Here is a 217-nt window from a genome sequence, read left to right on the forward strand (position 1 = left end):
AGTCAATGGGAGAGACTACAACATGAACTTCAAAGACATTGGGAGAGTCATGGGTTTCCAAGACTTGGCAGACTACTCCCTTCCCAAGTGTGAAAACCTCCCCACCGAGCTTTGGAAGTTGATCACTGGAAACAAGCACTCTACCGGGGCTGACAAGAACTCACATATCTGGCACCCGTCTGTACGCTACCTCCATAGGATGCTCGTCCATGTATTC

Source organism: Brassica oleracea, chromosome C9 (assembly GCF_000695525.1).
Source record: "Brassica oleracea var. oleracea cultivar TO1000 chromosome C9, BOL, whole genome shotgun sequence".
NCBI lineage: Eukaryota > Viridiplantae > Streptophyta > Magnoliopsida > Brassicales > Brassicaceae > Brassica > Brassica oleracea.